General features: G+C 41.7%; 1 protein-coding gene across 11 annotated transcripts in view; it reads left to right on the top strand.

Moving 5' to 3' along the window:
• The first annotated feature begins 1567 nt into the window (after positions 1-1567).
• The window catches only part of MTUS1 (microtubule associated scaffold protein 1), a 124902-nt gene continuing 101172 nt past the window's right edge, over positions 1568-25297 (top strand). For 4 of the 11 annotated variants that reach the window (XM_054823468.1, XM_054823464.1, XM_054823467.1 and 1 more), the window contains exon 1: positions 2350-2583. The gene's annotated coding sequence lies outside the window, so the exon portion shown is untranslated. Of the gene's footprint in view, positions 2281-2349; positions 2584-2791; positions 2981-4345; positions 4367-7886; positions 7908-10150; positions 10271-25297 lie in introns of those variants that run through there. The other 7 variants (XM_054823458.1, XM_054823466.1, XM_054823462.1 and 4 more) reach the window with 7 other exon arrangements.

The raw sequence follows: 25297 nt of genomic DNA, 5'->3' as shown, positions 1-25297 counted from the left end.
GATTACTGCTGTATGAAAGGCCTAGGGAAACAACAAAACCAGGAAAAATGAAAGAGCCGTCAGAGTGGAATGACTACAGCAAACGCTGAATGAAGTGTGATCTTTGGTGGGATAAAGATCAACATGACAAGCTTTCAACTGTAGCGATCAGTTGATACTTTCCAGACCATCCCCACAGTGACAAAGACAGAGGCATTTTTAAGTCGTAATTGAGATTAGCCTCGATACATACAGTTGGAGTCATGCCTGTGAACTTTGCTAAAAGGCTGGCTCTGTAAACTATCTATCACTCAGTTTCGCATGAGCAGTAATCTAATGACACCACAAAAATCTCACGATGTCCCTCACTCCACACGTCCAGCCACAGCAGCAGGCTCCTGCCAGGGTGCTTCAGCTGTGCTATGGAAGGGTTTGCCTCCCAAGGTCTGGAGCACCGTATAGACCCTCACTAAAAATTGGCATTATTCCTTCTCGGGGCTTCCAAGTCTTGTACAATGCCCAGTCTTGTAGCCCGAAAGCGCTCTTGCTCTAATCCAGTTCACTAGATCTGCAATCACGTGCTAACTGAAAGCCCATGCATAATACTACTGACTCCAGCACGCTTTGGATGAAGCCCATAAAGATGGGCAAGATTGCTTTTCATGGATGGGAATAAAATATTTTGTTTGTTACTACTAAGCTAACCACATTAAAAATAAATAGTTCTCTTTCATGTGGTGATGAAACAAAGCAATCATGCTATATTCCTTTTCTAATTATTAGGTTGAAAGATTCAGTGTCTTCCCAGCATGTTTAATTTTGAATCATATTCATCACATATATAAATAGCCAACAACTGTATATAGTAGCGGAGGGTGGAGGGGAAGGTCAGGGAATTAGCTTGATATCAAGAAAGCATTTCCTATGGAGTCACCAAATCTGTCCTGGATACAGACTCCTACATCGGCACACAGTGAGCCTCAAGGCTGCTGTGGCCTCGTGCACCAGACATGTCGGGTAAAGCGTCTCCAACCTTGCTGGCATTTGAAAGCTTCTCCTCCTTGGACATGGCATAGACAAAACTTACTTTCGGGGGCTTTGTAAAGATGAGTAAAAGATATTCCCTCTCATCCTTCTGGGCAGCACCACCAGCTGAAGGCACTGCTTTAGTGCTGAATCCCCAACAGCTGCTCCATGGAGTCAGGGAGACTACCATGAGATGTACCTTCCCCACCGAAACCCCCGAGAGGACAGATCCTTGAGGGAAGCGTTGGGTCCACTACCACTCAAATCCAGGATGTCAAGCACAAAGAAGTGGCAGCAAATAATACTGTGGACCAGGTGCTAAAAGGCAGAGTTAAAGTTCTGGCCAGTCACTACTGACCTCAAACACTTTGTATGTGGTTTGCATTTGTAAACTATTCTGCATAAATGCAAAGGGTAGCACAAGCCCGGCATTGTGCAGCTTAGGCTATCAGGAAAATTAAGGCACAACATCATGGGATTTTTTGCTGTTGTAACCTGGCCATTGCCTCAGCGTTGCTGTGCGCCATTATGCTAACCTCAGACCCATGACAGCTCTCAGCTGACTTCACAGGAGCAATCTGCGTTTTCCACAGTCCCTCATTTGGGATGGCAGCCCTGGGCAGGACGGGCCAGCCAGACACTTCCCAGGGAGGCCGGGGCGTGAGGGAGTGCATCCCGGCCTGGCCGGGCCAGGGCCCTTCGGGGGAATGCGGCCCGGCCTGACCTGCCGCTCCCCGGGGCTGATGATTTACACCAGGCCCGGCCCTCCAGCCACGGGAGATCCCAAGGCTTCTCACCCCACACGCTGTCTACGAAACCACGCACAGTTTAAAAATTAAAACAAGGAGAGGTTTTGTCCTCGTCGGTTGTAATTTTGAACCAGCACACCTTGCGTGGCTGGGGCAAGGTCACCGGCTGCCCGTAACCACCTGCCCGGCCCGGCTGCGGGAGGGTCCCCCCGTCCGCCGGGCCCCGCTCTGCCCAGAAAGGCGCCGGCCCCGCCGACGAGCCCCAGGAGGGGCGACAGCCTCCCTGGGCACCGCGGAAAGATCCTTCTCCTCGCTCCCGCGCGGTATTTTTAGTCACTGACCCAGTTCCCCTGCTCAGCTACCTGCGACTCCCTCACCGCCCTCCGCAGCGCGGCCGGCCCCCCCGCGGGGCGGGCGGCAGCCCCGCGCCCCCGCCGACAAAAGCACCGCCCACGGGCAGCCCGGCCCCGCGGCCCAGCGCCAGGTGAGGGGAGCGGAGCGGAGCGCGGGGCCCGCTGGGGGGCAGGTGCGATCGGAGCGCGGTTACAGGGCCTCGCTCGGGACGGTCCGATCCGACCCGGCCCGGGAGGTGGCGCGGAGTCGCTGGCGGGGTGGTGCAGCGCGGGAGGGGGAGCTGCCGCGGCTGCCCCGGCGCTGGCGAGGAGCGGGCGGGCTGGGCGCGGGCGCGGCGCTGCTGGGCCTCCGCGGGGGCGGAGGGGGCCGCGGTGCCGGTGGCAAGCGCAGCCGCAGCGCGGCACAGCGGTTCGGGGCAGTTTTCTCCTGTGTAACTCAGCTACAAGTGAGGGGCGGCGTGTAAGCAAGCGCCGGCGTAAGTACCGACTTCTTCTTCTTTCTTTACAAAAGTATTAGTTTCACACGCACGCACCTCGGTACCCCACCGCCTTCCTGGGGCTGTGCGCGGGAGCGGCCGGATAACGGGGCGGGGGAGCGGAGCGGGGCCGGGGCCGCCCGGGCACCGGGGTGTGTGGCCGGGGAAGTGGGTCACTGCTGCGGCCCGGGGACAGCCGCCGCTCCGTGCTGCTCCTACTTTCTTTTCGCTTTTCTTTTTTCTCTTCTTTTTGGCGATTAACTGCCAACCGCGCTGCCGTGTGCTGCGCGAGGGTGTGACTGAGCCACAGCCTCGGCAAGGGGCACAGGTGCAGCTGCAGCCAGGCCCGCTCCGAGCGGCCTTTCCAGTGGGCTGAGGAGTCAAAACTTCGGGGGTGGTGAGTTGTGTGGGGGTTTTTTTTTATTATTTAAAGATCTGGAAATCATATGTTGCTGGCAGAGCTTTTTAGTTGTTTGAATGCTGACATTGTGTTTGAAATGTTTAAAATCTGATAAAGCTTGCTCTCATGCACCTGAACTGCTTCGGTCCCGCAGTAAAAGTGCTAACACTCTTGAGACTTTAAAAGAATATCTTTAATGCTCACTCCTCTGCTTGCTGCTATTTATACCACACAAGGTTGGCAAGGAGAGGAGAGCCTGCGTTTGAAAAGGACATTGAGCTTAAACTTGATACCATTGTTCCAAGGCCAAGGCGAGAGTGCAGATATTTAAAATAAACCCAAAAAAAGCCACAGCAAACACCCCTCTCAAAACAACCCGAACTCCCCTCTGCCTCTTGTGTTTCTAGTTTATGATCAAAGCAGAGAACTGAGCATCCCCTTCTCCTTAGGGATATGTAGGTTCTTGCTTCAGACGTGGCTCTGACAGTCTGCCACAGGACTAAGGCTGTGCTTTGGGTTTTGGGGGGTCTTTTGTTTGTTTTCTGCTGTGATGTGGTGCACAGTACAGCTGGTTAAACCCCACACGAGGCAGTTATCTAAAAGATGAAGTCTTATACTGTGGCAGATACGTATGCGACTTTCACTTAGGTAAAATAAATCGTTACTGGTCATTACCTATGGATTATAAGGTTGGTAACAGTGTAAAAGTAGCTATAATGTAAAATACTGTTAAGACTAAGTCTAACAAATCAGATGATACACTATTGAATAGATACTTGTGGTTAATAATTTCTTTCCTCTTTTTTCTAAATGAACTCAATAGACAGTAACACTTCGCTCTCTGAAGTGAGGAGAGGTAAGCTTTTCATATAATCAAACTTGTTTTTGTGGGAGCAGAAAAGCTTTAACCTGCTTGATTTATGTCACCAAGATTTTCAGAGTGGATGGTTCTGACCAGTGTGATGGAGTTCACTGTCTGGATTACTAAATAAGTGCAGTATTAACAGTTGTTTATTCCTCGTGACGTGCACCGTGCTCCTGTGGAACTACAGCGATGCATTGTAGCGGCTGGCTCGTGTGACCAGCCACTGGGGCTAACCTAATGCTAATTATCGTGGGTAAGCAATAGCTTACTTTTTGAGCTCTGTTTTTATGGAGCTTAATTGTACATGTGGTAATAAGGCTGTATTTAAAATTCATATAGTCACTTTTAAACTATTGCAGTGTTCTGATTTCTGGCTGAGATCAGGCTGCCTCAGAAGTGTGGCTAAAATAGCGATAATAATCTGATAATTCTGATGCTAAAACTTTACCTAACATCATTTTCCATCCAGGGTAAACACGATTCCATGTGTAAAGATTCCACAACTTGAAAATATTTGAGTAAGTGTTAAAATTTTAATAGCTGGTACCTTAAAACTGGTTTTATTGTATCTTTTTGAGCAATTTAGATTCAGAACATAGTAAGCCTCACTATTAGATGCATAACTGTTCCTGGTTCTCATGTGTTTTACTTAGTCACTTCTGAGGTATTGATTTCAGCTGTAAGGCTAAGTCTGCAAAAATGCATTGTAAAGGCCTTGACAAAGTCAAGAATTGACAGAGTAATGACACTAAATGCATTTGGGGCATTCCTAACTCTTGCATTTTGCGCTTTCATCTGCAATCATGTATGGAAGAAGTGGTGTGGGGGTTTTTGGTTTTTTTGTTTTGGTGGTTTTTTTTTTTTTTTTTTTAGGAAGAGCCAAGATTCTTGCACAGAGGTGGATTATTATGAAAAATGTCAACTATCAGGAGGCTTTTTTTTTTTTTTTTTAAATTTTAGGGCTTAGTATTGAGCTGAAATCTAACATGTCAAGTAGCTAATGATCTCAGCAATCAAGCAAAATAATTAGACTTGTAATAGAAACTGTGGAATGCAGATTAGCCAGTTGATAGTATGGGACTGATTTTATAGATCTAAAAATAAAAACATACATATGCATTTTATACATGTATAAATGTATATATTAAATATAGATAAATGTGGTATGTTCGTGTAAGATGCTGAAGTGTGCCACTGGCTCACATAGGTATCTCTCACCATCACACAATCGTAATACAGAGTGGCACATGTGGTATGATGCAGCAGAAACTGCTGAAGCGATTGCCTGTCCCAAAGTCCCTATCTCTGTTTAGGTCATTTTGTTATCTTCATTCAATGTCATAGTATATCCTGATTTACTGTTCGATTGGGAAAATCAAGCCCTTGTAAAGTTGCCTTTATCCCATGAATTCAGAGGATTACATGGTGAGGTTGTGGAATGCTCAGACTGTCCAGTAGTTTGGAGTTAAAGCTGGACAAGGTTAATGCTCTTTATTCTGCTTTACTTGATTTCTTGTGGAAAGGGAAACAAGAGTTAGTGCTTCTTCAGTGTTTGTGAAGTGTAACTGGCTGTTATACAGTTTCTTTTAAGCAAACATAAAAGTGAGAATAACAGCCTAGTTCTTTTTGAGGGAGTACTTGGACTGTGGAGTTCGTTCCTTTTCCTAATTAATGTATGAAGATGCTTTTTAGACTCAGCAATTGCTCTGATAGAGTTTGTCTTTATCATAAAATTCATTTTAGCTCTTCCAGTATACTGAAATCTAAATGCTCAGTTGCCAGTGTGCTCTCAGCAATCTTCCAATACTTAGAGATTTCACAATTATGTTTCTTTTTGCAATCTTAAATATCTATTAAAAATGGACACTAGCTCATTTTTTGCATTTAATATAAATGTGGATATACATTACCATGCAATATGGGAATTCTGCAGGGAAATGAAACTAGTGCACTCAAAGCACTGGGAATTGAGATGTTGTAACCCACATTGGGTTTTGAACTGGTTCCTACTGCAGACCCCACTAAATGTGCACATGGTGGTTGTCTTTCTGCTCAGAGTGATGGTGGTTGTCAGCTGTACAGCAGACTCCCTGAGGTGGGGTAAACCAATCTGAATGTGTGGGGTGTAGCACTTTATTCTAATGGCCGGTACTCCTAGTATCTCTAACACCTTTTGCTGTATATTGTCACTAACAGGAAGAAATGAGAAAACATTGCTTCCAGAGGCAGTTTCCCTGCTGTGTTTGACCCATTCATGTCAGTGAAGAAGGTGGACAGGCCTCTTTTAAGCAAAAACAGCACTATTGAAGGAGGGATTTTCATTACTATGAAAAATATGTTTGTAGTTATGTTAAGTAACTCTGTTTTCCCCCGATCTCCTGGCAATGTATGAGGCTCATATAGTGTGTCCTGGACTTGTTAGTTTAGTTCAGTGGTGTCAGCTGACATCCATGACATTTGGATGGAGTGATCTGTGAAATGGTGCTCCTTTTTCCTTCGTGGGATCAGCTGTAAAGCTATGCAACTGGCCAAAAAAGAAATGCTTTTAGTCATCATGCCCCTGAACGAGCATGACTATGCTCTTGGATAAGTGTGAGTATTTGGTACCGGGAGTATTACAGACCTCTGTTTTGCCTCCATTCATTTCCTGTTGGTGTTGTAGCTGAGGCCACTGGAGAGAGATGCTGACTGGTCATGTCTCTAGTGTTGAATTGCAGCAGACTGAAAAATCTTGTCTGAAAAATTTAGAAAATAAGAGGATTTTGCTGCACCATCATTCCAGGAGGGTTTGGGAACTAAGGATATATATGCTAATGGGCAGTCTGATAGAGTTGTGGTAAAGAGTATGGGCTGGTAAATAAGTTGCCATGAAACAAGAAAGGCTATGAACTTGTCTGTCAGGTACGGTTTGCGTGCCCATTCTCACAATAAACATGAGGTACCTTTTTTATTTTACTTGGTGTTTACTGTATGCTCCTAGTGAGTCAAATGTGATACCTTTAGCTTTCTCAGTAAAAGTAAAGATAGTTGTAGTATTTCAAGACCACGATGTGAGACCACTTTTCAACTGGAAGTATAAATGCTGCTGACACTGGCTTATGCATAGTGTGCATCCCATTAATGCCTAGTCTACCAGAGGCATTGGTTCTTGGACAGAGTTTGAGGTATCTTAATATCTGATTCAAATGTCTTAGTGATAGTGAAATATTTCATTTACTGTGGTTACTAGAGGTACGTGAAATACCAGTGATGTGACTGTAAAAGGGAAGTCACGAAGTAATGGCAGAATACTTTCTCCGAGTTTGCATTTTTCTTTAAAAATTGGTTTCATTTACAGAATTACGAAGTGGCTGGGAGGTACCTTTAGAGGTCGCTTTTTCCAGCCTCCAGATCAAAGTAAGACTACTGCCCGTGCTAGATCAGGTTAGCCATGACAGGATCTGACTGAGCCTTGAAAATCTCTGTGGATGGAGGTTCTGTAACCTGTTTTGGATATTCTTGCAAATAACTTTGTTCAAGGAAAGAAATAACTTGAACTGGGAATGGCTGATGAGTCATTTACAGGATTATAGGCAGGAGATGTTATAGAAGTCAGTTGGCAGTTGTACCCAGTCTTGTGTTTTGGTACTGCACTCTTTCAGATGAAATGCAGAGAGACCTTCAAGGAAATTGGTCTAAAGTAAGCTGTTGGTGCCCCTTGCCTCTAAAATTACACTGACCATGACAGGATGATTCATCCTGTCACTGTGCAAGGCCCTAGCTCTTTATTGCAGCTCCAAGTTGCAAAAAGATTGTAGTTCTGCCTGTAGGTGTTGTGCAATTCTTTGAATGCTGGCTCCCGCAGTGAGAAATTCTCATATGCTCACCTGTAGTTGCCTCCCTTTTGACCTGCCTGTCCATTCGTCCAGTTGAAGCTGCGATGTGTCAGGTGTCCTTAGAATTGCTTTTAGCCTGGGGAAAAGAATCTCCAAGCTTTCTGGAAGAAATTAGCAGGAAACCTGACTTTTTTTTAGTGGTATATGGGTAAATGGTGAGAAATTGGAAGGCTGCTTTGTGGATGTAAGTACAAGTAGCTTGATAAATAATTATCCTGCAGAAAAGTGGCATATATACTGTGTGTAAACTTGAAAGTCTGTCTGTGCAAGCTTTATCTAAAGCTTCTGGAGTTTAGCTAATCTGTGCTAGGTGGTGGTTGGTACAGCTTCCAGTCTGTGGAGCAAAAGCTACATACACAACTGGTTGTTACTTGTAAACTGGGTGTCCATTTTTAGAGAAGTATAAAGGATTGTTTGATTGGACATTGTCAAAATTGGACATGCTTTTCACTTTGGTTTTGTTTTTTTCATTCCTCTTCTGCTTATCTTATTAATTTTAGTGTCTTGAATTATGTGTTATTTAGTGTCACTTGTCTGTAGCTGCAGTATTCCATGCTGGTAGTTTTTTTCTGTCTGTCTTGGCCTTTAAGTTGCTTGATTAAAAAGACAACTTATGGCAAACTCATTCACCATGAACATTTGGAAATAATTAGGGTAGGTATTCCTTTTGGGAGATGTTGATCCATAAACAAAACCAATATGCAGTATGTATTTCAATGTTAGGATTTTTTATATCAACATTAAAACATTAATTCATCATTTAAACTATGAATCAACAGAAAACTTTCTTTAACGGTATCAGGATACTGTCCTGTTCTTGAATTTCTGTGATGTTCTTTTGTGAAAAATTGAAAAATAACTTGAAATTTGGTTTGATAGGCTTTTAACACTCTTCTCTGCCACAGCCAGTGCTGTTTGGAGTATCTTGTCATTTGCAATGATGTCACTTGGAGATTAAACTCTTGTTTTGATGGAGTTTTACCTGTCCTAAAGCATGAACTTTCCCAACATCTTTGTTACTAGGCTTTATTTAAATGCTGGTTAAGCGTTCTGCCGATTTGCACCGATTCTGTTCATACTTGAATAGCCCTCTTTGGGGCTAGCAAACCCAAAAGTCATGCTTTTCAGAAAACACAGCTTCTAGTGAATAATTTTCTATCAATTAAATAAGTTTATCATTTTCCCAGAAACTAGAGTAAATAAACATGATCAAAAATTAACTGTTTCATCTTGATTTGTTGGCCCAGATCTGTCTGAAAACTGACTTGCGTTGGTGGAGGAGCTGGCAATTAAACATGCTAAAGCTCAAATAAAACCACAACCCACCAGGGTGAAGGACAGGTTGTTTAAACAACTAATTCTTGCAGCAAGGTGTATGCAATATTCGGGTTTCCACTTTGTGGAATATAAACCCAAACTTTTGTTAATGATTGTCTATCTTCATTCCTGGGTGTATGCATTATGCACAGCATTGGACTGAAATAGTGAGTTTGGTCAGCTGATCTAAGAAATTAGCACTGAAATTATTCTCTCATACTGTTATTCAGCACAGAGATCTAATCTGGCCTGTTGGAAATTTTTTTTGCAGAGATTGGACAACTGCATTTGGCGTGCTTGACAAAGCCTCCCCTGTTGTCTTTAATGCCACATACAGTTCTCAGTGTAAGGCTCAGGGCAATTTGCTACAGGTGTGCCTGTCCTGTTTGGTGTCTTTTTGCAGATACATCGGTTGAAACTAGGTGGTGCTTTGTCCATCTTTGAATTTGGACTTTTTGATTCCCTCTGAGAGGCTTGGCAGCTTTTGTTTTTGCAAATGTGCTGGTGTTCAAACCATTACTACATTACTGTATGGCTCTTTTTGGTGTGGGGGTTTTTTTCTTCTTTCTTTTCCCTTCTTTTCTCCCACTCTCCCCTTCCTGTTTGTTGCTTTGGGAGAAGGAAAAAGAGGAAGAGGAATGCTTGTATTCAACTGCTGCCTTCCAGATTTTGGATGTCAGTTAGTCATGTGTGTACATGATTATTTCTGACTCATAGCTGAAGCTCTTGATGGTCCTGTGGATTCTTTGTTGACACTAACTGTCTAAGCATGTGAAGAATATCGTGTTCATGCTGTCTCCGCTCAGTCCATCTCAACAGTGTTGCATGATAGCATAAACCTCACCTTTGATACTGCCTGTTTATGGCTGTTCGATGCAGGCCACTTCTGGATGTACTGGCCTAGTGGTTCTTGGCACCGTAAGCAGGCTCCATCTGTTGCTCCCATCTGATTTGTGCACTGGTTATTGCTTTCCGCCCGTCAGTAGTCAAGGATCTTAAAAATCATTACTCTGTGCTTTTTGACTATTATCTGATCTGGGAAGCCTATTGATTGCAATGTTCCGCTGTTGCAATGCTACCTAATTGCATGGCTTGTCTGCCAGCTTCGCCCCTGCAAGACACCCGTAGTGCTGACTCTGTAGTCTTATTGCACTGTAGATATCTAGGGAATGTCTGTAGAAATTTGGTGCTTCTTGATGCTAGTACTATCTGGACAACTCCCTGTTTCAGGTACGCTTTCTACCAGATATTTGTAACTGGGCAGCCTATATGGTATCCATATAATCTTAGGTGTAAGTTTGCAGGAGCTAAACTCTACTGCAGGTTTCCACTAAAGAGAATGTTATTTGGTATATTTACTCATCATTTAGTGATACAAGCCAGACTTATGGCACTTTAATCTTTTATCTTTCAAGCAGTGTGGAGCATGGACCCTCTTTATTGTCTGGGAAATCGCATGCTTTTCTGGTCTCTGTTACCAGTAGCTGCCATCAACAGTGTGAAAATACTTAAAGAAAAACTGCCTATGTGATTCATAGTTCATACAGCAGCATGGGTTATGACATAACATGTGGCTCAACTTAATGAATTTGTTGCTGTTTATTTGTCTTCCTGAGAAGTACTCTTTCTTCACATAATAGAATACTTATCATGTACTTTTTTAGATGTAGTGAGGGTCATCTTATTTGGTGCTCAGTTGCAGGTAGTAAGATTTTTGTCAAGTTGGTATCTACAGGTGGATTGCTGGAGTTCTTCCTTTGCAAGCTTTCCCTAATGAAATGCAGGAAATTCCTCACAGATATTTTGGTCTGGTTGTATCCTTAATTTGTGTCTCAAAGCTACAGATATTCCCTGTAGTGCATCTGTGTTTCCTCTGCTTTGTTTCTGGCTCATAAAGAGTTCATGGGACCTGTTCAGGAATTGTTATAGCTGAGTATTATGAAACTGAACTGTCTGGGTGTTGTCTCCTACTGTAGTGATATAATCAGCCAGAGCATTGATGCCAGGAGATAATAGTGGCTGGTTCTGCAGTCAGCATGGGTTGGTGGCCTCGGGCAGCTGGATGCCGTTAGGCATTTGCACTCTCAGTATCTGCCTAGAAGGATGGCAGAGGCTTGCCAAGCAGTTAGGAAGCTCGCTTATTTTAGCATGCTTAAATCTGTAGTTGTAGAATAAATGTACCTGCTCTGCACCAACTCATCTAATGAATAGCTGCTTCTGAGACTCATTTGGAGTTGTGCAAAGCGCTGCTTCACCTAAAGTTTCTCTTGTCCTTTGTTGCTCCTTGATATTCTAATAGCAAGTAGTACAGATCTTGTGAGCTTGACAGTTTTCTCAGGACATCATAAAGGCTCTTGGTCATACACTTCATTATATATACTGCTCATGATAAAAGTTTGCTTCTACCTTATTACACAAACACACAGATCCAGATATATGAGCAGTTTCTGTAGGTGGCTAGAACTCATCATTACCTTTTTTTTTTCCTTGCCCTGAACTTATTTGGGTTTGTGTGCCATGAATTTCAAGTAATAAAACATCCTGCTGTTCAGCAAATGGGCTCCAAAATCAAATACCATAACGCAAGTCTTCTATGTCACAAATTTCTCAGAGGTTTCATAATGGTTGTATTTGGCATAACTAGTATTTAATTGTGCTTCTCTGCTTTAATAGTGCTTCATCTCAACACTTAAGATGTTAGTAAATCTGGTTCCAAATTTCAACCAGCTTGAGCTGGTGGTTCATTTAATAGCTTAATTGCAAGGTGATAATTGAATAGCAGCTGTCTTCAGTTTCCTAGATGAGGAGGCTGTATCATTAGACCTTCTGAAGTCTTGCTAAAAGCTGCCTCTACTGAAACAGGTATTGTAGCTTTAGCCATTACTTTAGCAAGAAAAGTATTGAGTGTGTTTTGTTGCTGTTTTTGATTTGGACTCCTTGCTTACATTATAGCCTGTTAGCTGGGTGCTTCAAGCACTAGGCAGTGATGCCTGCCATATTAGTTGCGGTCTCTGGATATTTTTTTTCAGCGTACGACTTTTTCCACCTGTCCTAGCCTAGTGGTGATCAGTACTGTAATTCTTTCCCTCTGTGCCCAGCTATCTTTATAGCAGTGTCTCCTGTAAGCTGACCTGTTGGTGTGCTACAGATCACTGCGCTGTTGTGTAAGCCTTACTTTATGTTTCAGTGGTACAGCTTGGTATGTGGGCATGTCTCCAGCCTTTACTGTGGGGTACCCTGTAGGTAAGCTGTTATCTAATTACAATAAGCCTGTGTGGTGGGCTATTTTCAGTGCAAAGTAAGTGGGAAAGCTTTGTCTTCTACAGTCACCCCATCATAGGCTTTCAGCTATTTCCATTGAAGGCCATGTGGAAGCTGGGTGGAGGACCTCGGCATCAGCCTTTCTAGTCTTCAATCTGTAATGGGATGCATATCATTGATAAAAGAAGTCTGGTTCTGTAGAGGTCATTCCGTAGTATCCACAGAAGTTATATTTAGAGCTTGTTTAGATCTGACTGGTGTCAGAGTAAAGCTACTGTTACAAACTGCTTATTTATAAACACACAGTGAATGCCAGCTTCCTGTAGAGGGGCAGCTTAGAATTTTTTTCTTAAAAAAAAAAAAAAGTGGGGAAAAAGGTTTCTGGGAAAAAACATATTGCAACTGGATTTTATTATTTTCTTGATGGCTGGTGTTTTTTTGCCAACCGATGGCTTCATATAAAACTGGCTTTATGCTTGTCAAATGTAAATATAGCCAGATACTGTACAGAAGTTGGTTTCTCAATCTACAGGACTAATTGTGGTCTCCAGGTAGGAGAAGGTGGCTTACAACACAGTTGCAAAAGTGGTGTGCTGGCTGCTTCCCTGCACTTCTTTAGCTGATCTTTTCCTCCTCCCCTCAAAAAACCTCTCATTTAAAAATGCAGTATTTGTGTGTTCATCCCATTTCTTATTAGTTGTGAGTGAACAGTTGTAATGATGCACAAAGGTGCAGATTCTTGAATCTCTGAAATGTTAATGGCCCTTCAGTGTGTGTGGTTTGTTTTCTGGTTTTGTTTGAGAAGCACAATTTCAGAGAAATCTTAAATGACAAATTCAGCTTCTTTTTTGCCTCTGAATAACTGGGTAAACATACAACCTATTAAGAAGAGTAAATGTAGTAACCCTGTGCTTGTCCATTCAGCTTTTAGTTGTCTAGTATTTGTTTTGTAAATGTAGATAAGAGCTCAGTGTTGTGATTTTGGGGGGTTGGGGTTTTTTGTTTTTTTCTTTTTTCTTTTAAGCCCTTGCACTTTTTTCCCCCCTTTATTGTCATGGAGAAATATTTAAAGCTTGCTTTATTTTGACTTCTAGCTGTTGATGTGAATACTGGTTACTATTGTTTCGTAGCTGGGTTTTGACATAGAATAATCAAAGGAAAACTTGCTTATGAAGTATCCAAAACTTTTTGACTTCCCTAATGCAAAACAGTAGCATTTTTAAACACAGAAGTTGAATCTGTAGTGCCAGAAGGGGAAAATGTCACATAATGTGTGTGTGTGTCCATACTTGCAAAGAAAAGAAGTCAGTCATTGAAGTGATCATGAATACTCCAGTAACTTTTCCATGCTCTTCGGGTCTTCCAGAAATCACTTTCAGAAAGTGGCAAAATGGCCTTTGGACTCAATGATACTGCCTGGAGAACAAATTGAATTTCTCTGGACTAACGCTTGCCTTTCTACAAACCAGTGACTTTGATGTTAATGGTTAAATATTTAAACAGATTTGGCATATTGCCATTTAAGTAGAACAGCATGTGCTTAACCCTGAGACTCCCAACAGTTTCCCTAGGTAGCAAAAAAAAAAAATTAATAGTGCAGTGATCCGATAACTTCAAAGGCTATAATTTAAGGCTAATCCTGAACAAGGACGATGGATCTGATTTTCTTGTACAGTTGAGGGAAAGGGAATTTGTACAGATTATATCAGAACTTTTTAGGTGAGTCAAAGTCCAGTATAAACAAGCTAGGGTAGACTGGTAAAAATAATGCTAAAAGATAACGATCTGCGTGTAGGAATTTGAAACTCATTGAAAACTTGGTAACTTGTTAAATTCAGATAACTTTATTTTTGGTTCTCTTTTGTTTGGGTCGGAACGCCAGGGTTAAGCAAAGGTTTGAAGAACGTAAAGCTCAAACTTAATTTGGGAGTCTCAATACTTATGACTTGAAATGGAAAAAATTAAAGAAGAAAGCCAAGAACAGTTGCACTGGCATTCTTCAGATGTCTAGAGCTCTTTACCTTGATCTGGAGGACTCTGTTGCCTGTGTCCGCAACAGAAGTGGGAGCTTTGACCCCAGGACTGCACCTCTAATCTGGTCTTACTCTGACCTTAAGTTTACCAAGAACTCTGCTAAAAGCATCGCTCTTGGGACAGCGCTTCCCGCCTCTTGTGCGAGATGATGCAAACCCAGGTTTTCTGCCAAGTATCCCAAGTATTTTCTATTAGTGGCCAGGACACAGCCATGCTGCATTGGTGACTGGATGCTCTCTGTAAGCTGAAGGAATGAAGCAGCGTGCAAGCCGCGCTGAGATAAGCCTGGCTGAGCAGACACATGCAATTTTCTTTCCTCATCTTGCTTTGTTATACGAATCTCATGTTCAAGTTAAACAAGTAAGCGAATTTTTCAACATGTGCGTAGATGAATCCTATAACTTTAAGCCTATGAAATAAATATTTGAGGTTGCAACAACCTCCCAAACTAGTAGTTTGCTTAATTCTGATTGTGTGATATTTTGTATTTCAGCACAAAATACAAGGAAGTGAAATACTCTGGGCCAGTGTTAGTTAATTGCTTGAGCTCATGTTTGCATATCCTAAAGAAAGGAATGGCACTGCAAATGACCAGCACAGAATTAATACATCACATATTATAGCGTGCTTTATGTGGCCTAAAGGGGTGGTGCCTCAGTAAATGGTTACGAAATATGAACAGTGCCAAAAAGTATCTTCCTGTGGGCACCATGAGTGTTACAACTCTAAAGCTAGTATGAACCACTTCTTTTCTATCATCTGTGTCAGTAGTTGGAGACAAAATTTTATGATAACAATGTATTTTGTGATTTCATTATAAATTAAATAAATTTCTACTTAAATAGCTGTTTCACATTCCATCCCAGGAAGGGAAGACAGACATGCCATCCTTCATGTCATCTACTGGTGGTTCAGAGGAAAAGGGATCAAACTAAAGAAATCAGGAGTTTACTTTTGAGTGCCATACAGATGGATAATAAATTTATAATCTGTGTTTCATCCAAGAAATATGACAGTAAATACCTCGGCTAGAAAACTCCTAGTAGGAGCTTTACTACACCTTCCTTTTAAGATGAAATTTTAAAATCTTGCTTCTGAAGAGAAAGGCGCTTTTCTAACCCTTGCATGTGAAGTTGGATGAAAGAGAACAGTGTATTCAGACTGTCAGCTCAACTCTCAAAAGCTTATGGTGATCTCTGCCCAGTGCTGCCATGAGTAGTCCGCTTGCTCCAGCAGCACTCTTTGGTGTCCTTAGTCAAAGGAGAAGACTCCAGCAGCCAACATGGTAGTAGGCAAAGCATTTGAGAAACCTAAGAAAGCATACAAGTTTATCAGTTGATGAAATATGAGTGGATGGGTCAAACAGAAGATAAATTTGGATCTACGTTGTTCTGAAGGGGAGAGGAGGGAGGGAGATTGGTTGTTGATCGCATTTTTGCATGGAGGTGTTTGAGCTGTATTATTTAAATACAGTGAAAGCTTGTTAATCTCCATAAGGAAGATCGTAATGAGCTAAGTGGGGAGTAATAAAGGAGAAACATCTTTTCCACAGTTCAGTGTTGAGGTGGGTGCATACCTTAAAGAGCAGCTTTTCGGAAATCCTTACTATCATGACCAAGCCATAATGACTTCAAGTGGTGGCCTGGGAAGGTCAGGTAATGGCGAGGTGATGGCAGCTTAGCACAGCAGGGGAGGGATGGCCTGGACGTGCAAGCTTTAGCTGGTGATGTTTTTATTTTGGGGGTGCTGGCAGCACGTGGTTGTTACAGAGCTATGTTTGAGCTATCCTGCTCTGTCCTGTGTGCCAGCTGAGCAGCAGCAGGATTTAACACCCAGTGAAACTGTGAATGGAGAATGACTGTGGTGCTGGAGAGCTTTTTCAAACTGGGTATCCTAGTCAATGGATGTATACTTACTACTTCCTTCTGATTTCTGTGTGAATTTTTTGCTCTGAGAGATAATTATAGCCTGCAGACATCTATTCCTGTTCTGCAAGTGCTCAGTGCTTTGCTTTTCTGTTAAGTTTCTGGTGCAGTGCATTTTTCTGATGGTAAACACAATGAACTGGGAGCCAGTATTTGAGGCATTGAGACGGGATCTCAGTGACCAGCTGTGTTATGCCAATACTCTTCTGCTGGTACCTCAGCAGAGCTGTAGTATGCTGTGTGTTCCCTGTTTTGAGAGCAAACATTTTATTCATTTAGCATCTGTTAAAGGATGTCTTGGTAATCTAAGAGTTTTCATGTATTTCTCTGTAGGCAAAAGAGTTACTTGATAGTCTGTGCCTTCTTTTAAGGATGGTGCATTAGCAACTCTCACTTATAATGGCAGATTATGTTTCACCAAGAGGATGCACATTATGCATTTGATACCTTAGATTCCAAACTTCTTTTTTCAGAAGTATTAGAGGTTGTTTTTTAAAGTTTCTTTTATTTTGTGACCTTTTAAGAGACTTCAAGTTAGCTTCATTTCTTATAGCTTGAAAACCTAGTCATTGAACTGAATAAAATAAATGAATGGAGATAAAATTCTCCTTGTTCAGAAAGAGAAATTATTCTGCAATGTTTAGCTCTTCAACTCTAAATTTGTGTACCCAAAGCCAATGGTTTGTCTGCGTTTAAAACATTGTCAGTGAGCATATGCCACTCAAATGTCTTAATTTGAATGATGATTATGTTAGTGGAGTGTAATATAGCTGTCATAATTTCTTATTTAAATTGACTTTGTTAAAATGTATTTGTTTATATGTATTGCAAATATTTTACACCCTGGGGAAAGAAATACTTTCAGAGGGTGAAAGTAACCTTAACACTGTTTTACATAGCTAGTGTATCCTAGCTTTTTCTTTTTACTGTTCCTGCAATGCAGAATTAATTGAGAAGGTTACAGTAAATGGGTGTAAGAGCAATTTATACACTTCTAGGGTAAATTATTATGTGGTTAAGTTAATTGTGTAAAGGAAAGTCTCCAGTTCAGCTTTTTGGAAGAGCCATATTTGTCTTTCCTTGCCCATAGCAGACAGGAGTAAGAGGCTGCGGTTTATGTCACTTAAAGGTGAGGGAGAGCTGCTTGGTCTGTAGGGCAAAAACGCATAATTGTTTGATGTCTTCCAATATGACTTTTCCAAACAACTGTTCTTTCCTTAGGCTGTCTGGGGGTGGGCTAAGATTAAATTTGTCCAAGCTGCTCTGCAGACCTTTTTAATATAAAACTCTCTTCTAGGGTAGCTGTCTGTAATTTGTGATGCGCTGTGGAAGGATGGTGGTGGGGAAACACCTACATGTCCATGTACACTTCTTTTTGTGACTTGGAGTGCAGGGGCAATATCTCTTCACCCCAGTGCCTGTGCACTGCGAGCCCTGAACTTCGAGCTCCTCCTGGAGCCCTGTGCAGACAGCATGGGAGGTACTGTGCAAAAACCCCTGGGAACTGTAGCTACTCTGGAGTAAGTTTGTAGCCTGGCTCTATATTTGAGTTGTGGTAGCCCACAAGTTTATGAAAATAGTGGTTTGTATGGGGGTTTTTTTTGTCTTACAAGAGTTTCTCACTAACAGAAAGGGGAGTTGAACAAGTCCATCCTCCTCTTGTTCCAGATCTGGCCAGGCAAACCAGTTGCTTGCTTTGTTGAACAGAGCTCTTGTCCCTCACTGTAAATAAGGTCTGAAGCATTATAGAAAATATTTCTTTGCGAGTATCATCTGTCAAATTTGTGAAATCCTTGTCAAATAGGCTCTTAGGACGTGTTGCTAGCACGCAGGGAGCTTTTGATGCAGTGCTGGCAGACGGTCTTAAGGAAAATTCCTCAGCCTGAGCCTTTTATTGCTGCGTGGCTGAACTGATCTTTGAAAGTTGAAATCTCGTGAGAGGACTCTGTATAGTCTGGCTTCTATGTTTGTGTTTTGCTGCTTCGGGGTTTTTTGTGGGGGTTTTTTCCCTTTTCCCCTTAATCTTACTGATTGTGTGTGCTCTGATATATGCCACTGAGAAGAGCTTTTGATGACTAATCTAACTCAGCCTCAACTCGTCTCTTTTAAAAGGCTTGTGCTTTGTCTATGGTAAGTAGTTTGTGGTGTGTCTTTCCTCCATGCCCTGGTGTGAGATGCTACTGTATTCCAAAAAACTTTCCAAATCTATTACTTGAAGTTGTTTATTCCATAAGTACAGAAGCATGCTCTTATATGTGGCTCTTAGAGTTTATTCTTTGCTACTTACAGGATAATAAGATTACTTGTACTTTCTGAAGCTGTGTGCATAAATGTAGTCCAAAGTAAACCTTTTAGTTGCAAAAATTACATAGAAGCTGGTAATCTTTGTGAGGGAGGTTTGCTAACTTCTGTCAAATGATGACCATGTACTGTCACTGATTTAATGTTCCCTGGTGTTTTAAATTTTACTGCTAAAACAGAAGTATTAGTGGCTTCCACAATTAATGCTAAAAACATGCCAGGCTGGGAGAGAAATGCCAAAAAAACTCCTGCAAGTAGTTTCCATATGTTGCTGACACATTATTTCCTGGAAGGCTGGTTGATGTGTTGGCAAAACTAGTATAATATGTCATTTTCTATTAAAGCTTGGGAAGAACAATCAAGTTGCAGTTCTTAAAATGGAGAGTCAGCGATGATAAAAGGCCTCCACTTAGTAGCTTTTTTGGTATTCTCAGTATTTGAGGTGATCTTTGCATGCTAAGGCATTGCTTTTTCATCTGTTGCTATCTTTAGCTAAGCTAAGCTACTAAACCAGGAGCTACTAGTATTTGATTTCTAAGTAGAAGGAAAGATCAAACTGCTAAAAGCAGTAAAGGAAGTTTAATGTGTTTCTCTTTATGGGAGGGCGGAAGACCTATACCTAGAATGGGAAAAAATAGGAAATTAATGTAATATTACAAAATGTATTTAAATCAACACAGTTATGACTTGAATGTATTATTAAAATGTAATAAATACTCTGTCTTAATAGAGCTGAACTGGTAGGCAGGACTAATTAACCTACAAACAAGCATCCAATGCTCAAGGATAGAGCCCAACAATAGGGTCAGGCAAATCAGTAACTGTTTAAAAAACTGTGGTTCAGGTGACAGTAGGCTGCTTCTCTCTTGGTGCTGTTCTTCACTGGTGATTCAAGGGGTTTGGATCAAGTAAACAGGTAGCCATGGCTTCACCTTAGCTTTTAGCTCTGCTGTAACTTTTACCCTTCTTCCTGAAGTGGATATGCAGGAGGAGAGGCTGGATGTGGCAGTCAGACCTGCATATGGGGCTCTGCTAGATGAGTAGTAATTATTTCTAAAGAAATTCCAGAAGTAGCTTTTGAAGGATTGTAATGCAATGGTAATATCTTAAATTTATACTATTTCTTAGGCAATCTAACAGGCTTTTAAGAATAATATCTATTTTTAATGTCTCCCAGTCTAATCTTGAAATGGCAGAGGAGGGAGGGAGGAATTAGCTTTAGGTCCATGCCTGCATTTGTATCCCTTACATCTTCACCTGTGTCTGTCCCTTTCTGTAGAGTGGAACTGGTAACAAAATTTTTTCAAAAAGCCTCAGATTTTTTCTTAATAAAATGTCTATCTTATTGCCATTGAAAGGTGAAAAGTGCATGTATGGAAGAGTATGCATGTGAGAAATAGTGTTGATTACACTTAAACAGCCACAGTGGAAACTGTGGCTGGTGTTAAGTGTCCTGCACAGCCAGACAGGGTTAACTCGTAGCACAGTGGGCTGACATCTTCAACCAGAAGGTCTGGAAAAGTGCATTAAGCTGAATCTGCTTAAACATTTAACAAAAAGGGAACAGTGAAACTGCTGCCAGCTCTGACCTATGCCCCTGTCTGTGTGTGAGCACGGATACCTTGTTCAAACTGAAAATGGGAAACTGTTGTCACAGCTGACCAATATGCTGCTTTTCATTACTCTCCTAAACTGGTCATTTCCTCAACAGATGTAGTGAAGGAGCATGGTCACTATGACCTGAGGGAGCCTGGGATCTAAGTGATCACATAGTACTGATTGCTGTCAAGGAATGGGCTTTCATCCATGGAAAAAAATGTAATTGTATAATCCTTGCATGTCTTGTCCTATTTCAGGTCACTCTACCTTAGACCAGGAAGTCTGTGACAATGTATTCAGGTGCTCAAAAAGCAAATGTGCTCTCCTGTGTCTGGCAACCAAGGCTTCCTGACTTTCAGCTGTGTCTCTGATTTACCAATGAGCCTTTAGTTGGTGAAAGGAGATGATTTGTATTTGCATCAATACAGCTGCTGAGTCTTGTTCTGTGCAGGAAATTGCTGTTGCCACTCAAGCACTTAAACAATACCTGAAAGTCTGCAAGCACCTTCTGTCAGGAGAAGGAGCTTGTGACTGGTATTTCTCAGTACATATTCTTTCTAAATAAGCATGACAGCACTGACATCTTGTTTCTTTCTGAATATGTTGGGTATTAAGCAGAAAGTGGTCTTGTGACTCTCACCTTTTTTCTTTCTTTTTTTTTTTTTCCCTAGTAGTCAGTAATCTAAAAGTCATCTCTGCTGTTCTGCTCTAGGTGGGGACTCTTATTCAGGTACCCTTTTTCATGAGGCATCTTAATTTTTCTTCTTATGCTGACTAAAACTTTTTTCAGGCATCCTCAGCTTTCTAGAGGAGTGTGTGAACTTGTTGGGGTTTATTCTTGTTGTGGGGAAAATGTGTGGCAGCCTGCAGTCAGGAGAGACTGGTTTTGGGGTGTCCTATCCTGATGATGATGTAGTCCTTGTAGTTGTTGCTGTTTGAGTGAGTAGCTCTGATTGCTGCAGTTGCATTTCTTTAGCTGTTAGAAGCTGCTGAGGTGGTTCCTCTTGTGCTGGAGGAGCCGTCAGCTTTCCTGGACCTCAGCTGGCTCTGTGCATCTTGGCAGAGAGGTGGGATGGCATGACAGGGCTGTCAAACTCTTGTGGCTCATGTAACATGAGATACATAAAACTTGGCAGCCTCAATTTGAGAGAGGTCTGGTGGTGAGACCACAGGAATGTTCTCTAAGTTGGTATTTGGTTTTCCCTTCCATACTAAATATTTTGAATGTATTGACCTTCTGGGTACGTGCACGATGAATCTGTCCAGGCCATGGGGTGAGTCTAGGCAAATGTGGACTCTTGCTCAGTGAGGTGTTGATGCTCATGGTTGCTGGTGCTCTGATTTCACTTAGGATGGTCTGACTTTGACTTTGTTATTACATTGCTTGATTCAGAACAGAAGCAATTCTCCTGTGGTTGGCTTGGGATCTGAATTATTCACTGATCTGTTGATTTGCATACATACTTCATGGTGAATGCTTAACCTAACATGGATCTTAGTAAATACATTTTGTGTTATTTAAAGAACTAGTATTTTATAGTTCTGTATCAGAACTGGTATTTTCTCCTTGTAGAATATAAATGAGCTATGCTTTATGTCAAAAGATAAGAGAGATAGGCACCTGATTCATCAAGCTATCCTAACAGTAAGCTCCGATGTGTTATTGCACTAAATCTGTGGCTATGATAAGACTTGCAACTGCTTTAAAAGTATTTTCCTATTGTGTGGTCTTATGAGCAAACATACAGGTACCTGGCATATAAATATACCTGAATACTGAGGTTTATTGCATTTTATTTCTGCATGTGGAAGCTAATACTGAGCAGGCTTGTTAAAGTAAGCACAGTAGGATAGTGCTGTATCTTGTATCCAGTCCATTCCGTGCAGAATAACTGAACCGTTCTTTGATGGGATAGGATGGAGATGTAAAAATTGGCTGCTGAACTGGTGCACTGAGATGAGAGTTGAACAGAAGGCACTGATGGCTGCAGTGGTTCCTGTGTTAGTAAAGACGATTCCACTTAAACCAAAACATACTCTCTGGCTTGCTGGTATTTATTTTCAATGTGTAAGGCTCTTCCAGTGGAGTCTCTGGGAATCTCTCAAATACATTGGTCATAACAAGCATTCTCAGATAGTATCCTGAATGCTGCTTCTCTGCTGTAGTGTGTGCTTGGCTTGGGTTTGGTTTGTGTTACCACCTAATACGTGAAAACACAGTCTCCTTCTAGTACATGGAATTATTGGTTTGTATACCTAAAATATTTTTTAGGAATGAATGTAGTTTGCCCGTAGTGCTTACATTTGTCAGTTGCTAACTTTTAATTTGAAATGTGGATGGGAATAATCAATCCCCCCCCCCCCAAATTCTCAAGCTTAATGTGCAAATTTGGAATTCAGGGATACAATGAGGGGAAACAAACCGGATTCTATGCAACTGCTAAAACAGAGGTGGGTGCTAAACTGGTAAGACTTAAAGCCTTTAGAAACTGGGAGCTTAAGCAGGCAGTTGTTCTTGCCTCCGCCTTGGGCGAGGAGAAGATTGTATAAAACAATTCAGGAGGCTTTAATATGGCTTAACATTATGGAAATGGTTACTTTTGCTACCTTTCGCACTTGCCGTTCTCTGTAATACAGTGATTTGTGAAGAAAATGGTTAAAGGACTCAGTCTAACAATTTTTATTAATATGGAAGGCTTGATTGTTTGACATGCAACTTGATTTTTAGACCAATATGTGTGCCTCAGTTGAAGCTGATCAGCTGAGAATATACATTTTTCTCTTTTCTGCTTTAAGAAAAATCTGACACCACCTCCAGATTTTTTTAAGACCCTTATCAGTGGTCAGAAATGAAGTGCCCTAGCCACCAGTCGATCTGTCATGTGGAAGATCAGAAGGGTGGAACTAATTTGAGCACTTGGCTCTTGTAGGCAAACTGAACCTTGGCCTTCTGCATGAGAGTTGTGCCAGTTGCTGGGGACTGTTGTCCCCTCCGCTTCTGACTTTAAGCATACCTAGTTTTGACTAGGAACTTCTTTGTAGATGCAAGAAATCTGGCCCAAGGAAGCTTATTACACCCAGTGTGTTCGTAGATTTATTTGATGGACTGCTGTTCCTCTCTTTTTTTTTTCCAGAAAACTTTTTGAACAATTTTAAGTCTAACCACCAAATACTGCTTTTCAACCCTGAAGGCTTAGGCATAGATGGACTTTCCAGAGGACTGAAGCAAGTGGTTTTCAGGTGCCAATCCCTTCCACCCCTGCTTCTTGTGAAGCAATTTCCTCCGGAGAAAGTTCCTAATGCAGTATTAATTGCTTGCAGTTGATGGTTGTGAGCAGTATACTACCCAAATGACTTGTAAAAAATGCCTCTGGTATGTTTAACTTGGCTCAGAGAAAACAGAACCCCAGTAGTGGATTTGAAGGGAAAACATCAAGGTAGTACCAGTCTCCTCTTCCAGGAACATCCCCCAGTACCTCGTGGAGGAAGGAGAGAGTGCTCTTATAAATACTCTCTAAAACTAGAAGTATGAAAACAAGAGATCTGGGGGATGGAGATCTATTGTGGTCTGCTCAGCCTGACTCTGTTTCCTTAGCATTTAGCAGTTAGGGTTGTGTATTTTCCTACCAGGAGAAGCCTCATGACTTTTCCCCCTATTTATTTTCTCGGATTACTCAGCACTGGGTGTGGGTCTGTGGTTTGGGGTTTTTCTATTTTGTTGGATGATTTGGGGTTTTTTTTTTTCCCCTATGTCTAGGCAGCCCTTCTCAATTCAGGCTTCTCCAGCATTCTGGGATTTCATGTGCCAGAGGACTTGTATAAACAAACTGTACATTCGGAGTCCTGATTGAGCAGGACGTGAGGATCCTTGTTTGTGCACTGTGAATTGTTGGATTTATAGATGGAAATCTAGAAACTGCATCATTGTTAACATGTTTTAGTGAACTTGATGCTGATAGATGAAATAATTCTGTCATGCAAATTTAAACCTCCTGAGCTTGCTTTGGAAAAAAAAGTTGGTCATCCTTCATAGGACAATATTCAGTTGTGCAAGTTCAATTAACTTTTTTAGGTACCTAAGCAACTTCTCTTTTTGTTTGTTTTTTCAATAGTGTTTCTTCCTCATTCCCACAAAAAAACCAAACAAATACCAATCTTGCTGCTATGCACAGCCCAAATACCTGTCCAAATGTGAGAATTGTTTTCTTGCTTCTTAAATCTGAAACACTGGAGGCAGAGTTGCTTATCCATGTCCCAAACTAACATCAACTGTTTGTTATGAAGTTGTATGAAGTTACTCAAGTACGCTTATTTGTTAGCCCTGTGTAGGAGTTTTCCACCCGCATTGCAGAGAGGTGAAATACTTGTTGTATGAAATGCTAGTGTTTCTGACTCTCTTCTGATATGGATGATAGTTTTATGGTTTTCTGTACTGTTGAATGACTGTTTGACCCAGCAGCTGCCATTTCAGTGTTGGTACTCACCAGAATTAAATAATGAAAGTCTGTGACCACCATAAATCCAGAACTAATATTCTGTCTCTGTTGCCGTCTTAATGATGCATGTGTATTATGTCCTTGGAGGAGCAGCCCAGAAAGCTTTGGAGAAGTTTGTGCATAGTGAAGCTGTACATCCTGGTGCTCTCTACAGTTTAGAGCATGGGAAGCTTTGAGTTTTGACTGCAAGAACATAAAGACATCATTTAACTTGAATCTTTGTATTGCCCATCCCTGTGCAGAATCTATAGAAGTTGCAGTAACTGTTTTTTCCACTAACACTTTTTTTAAATGGTAGTAATGGAAAGCCCCTTTATCTGTGTTTTCCCAATTTTCTGCTGCACACTTGAATGTCTTAAATGTGGTTTAACCCGAGAAATAGAATTTTGCAGATTGCTGCTAACAAACTGAGTGTCTGGCTGTGGAATGACTGCTTACGGTATACCAGATCAGACCAATGTCCTCTAAATCCTCATGCTGCTATCACTGCTTCTATATAGTTCAGGCTTTCCTACATCAGGCTTACAAAGCTGGTGAAGTCAAAGCCTAAAGGGTTAAATGTGAGGTGAGCTTTATTGCAGACTGGGTAGCTTACACATGGCACCAAGTCCTAGAGAGTCTAGAGAACCAGTCCATATGTA

This window comes from Grus americana, chromosome 4, assembly GCF_028858705.1.
Source record: "Grus americana isolate bGruAme1 chromosome 4, bGruAme1.mat, whole genome shotgun sequence".
In the NCBI taxonomy this organism is placed as follows: Eukaryota; Metazoa; Chordata; class Aves; order Gruiformes; family Gruidae; genus Grus; species Grus americana.
Note: the sequence above shows the minus strand (reverse complement) of the source record. Positions and strands in the feature narration are given on the sequence as shown.